Genomic DNA, 991 nt, shown 5'->3' with positions numbered 1-991 from the left:
AATGCGAGCAGGAAGGGGAGATGGGGGGCGATGTAGGAAGAACTGCGTAGTGCGATTAGAGATGGTCTGGGAGTAGGGATGGGAGATGAGCTGAAGGAGAACAGGTGGTGGAATGGGATTTGAAGGGAGTACGGGTGGATGGAATTGTATTCACAGTTTTGGAGACTATGACAGCTATCTCAGTAATTGGAAACGACAAAATAACAAGAACACCACATAGTGACAATACATAAACTACATCAACAGAATGAAAGCAGGGACACCTGATCTCTATGCGTATGTGGGAAGGGAACGGCATGGGAATTCGGGGGAATTGGAGAGAGTCTGGGACAAGGGATAGGAGAGGAACTGGGTGTAGGGATGGGACATGAGATAGGATGGGGCTTGGCGGATGGCAGTGGGGAGGGAGGTGGGGTGACACATGTGGCATGGGTGGTGTGACATGGGATGGGACATGAGACATGGGATCGGGGGTGGGAGACAGGAGAGGCTGTGAAATGGGGTTGCATGGATGATAGGACAAGGAGCGGGGTTGGAAGTTGCACTTGTAAATCTTGAAGACTCTGGTTTTCACCTTCACAGGACATAAGGAGACAGACCTGTGTGTCGTGCTGACAGCCATTTTCTGATGTAAAACATAAAACCAGCTGCACTGGGACTTACGGTTGGCAGAGGTTTTCTTTGGTTGGTGGAGTAGTGAGGAGTCTGCAGCACCTTGCTGGGTGGGGCTGACCTGGCGAGTTGCTCCAGCAGATGGCTCAACTGGAGGAAAGAGGGAAATGAGCACACACAGGCAAATAGCACCCTGCTGCTTCACGGGGACATCGGCACTTGTCAAAAGGGCGAAAGGCATCAGTGTCCCACTGAGCCATTTTTGGGGTGTCCTCCGAGGCATGCTGGGTCACCGCCAGCAGACGTACAGCTTGGACTACTCAGCACTTTACTAAGGCTCCTATACTCCTGAAGACTCCGTGAGAGGGGGTCCCTAACC

The 991-nt window shown here is 52.2% G+C and overlaps 1 long non-coding RNA gene across 1 annotated transcript in view; it reads right to left on the bottom strand.

Annotated features, from left to right (window-relative positions):
* Nucleotides 1-563: 563 nt before the first annotated feature.
* LOC111734629 overlaps nucleotides 564-991 on the bottom strand; it is a 2,862-nt gene continuing 2,434 nt past the window's right edge. Inside the window, exons 2-3 of the long non-coding RNA XR_002778523.1 lie at nucleotides 664-762; nucleotides 564-574 (exon numbers count right to left, since the gene is read on the bottom strand). This is a non-coding gene — a long non-coding RNA (uncharacterized LOC111734629). The remainder of the gene's footprint in view (nucleotides 575-663; nucleotides 763-991) is intronic.

This window comes from Pteropus vampyrus, unplaced genomic scaffold, assembly GCF_000151845.1.
Source record: "Pteropus vampyrus isolate Shadow unplaced genomic scaffold, Pvam_2.0 Scaffold2644, whole genome shotgun sequence".
NCBI lineage: Eukaryota > Metazoa > Chordata > Mammalia > Chiroptera > Pteropodidae > Pteropus > Pteropus vampyrus.
Note: the sequence above shows the minus strand (reverse complement) of the source record. Positions and strands in the feature narration are given on the sequence as shown.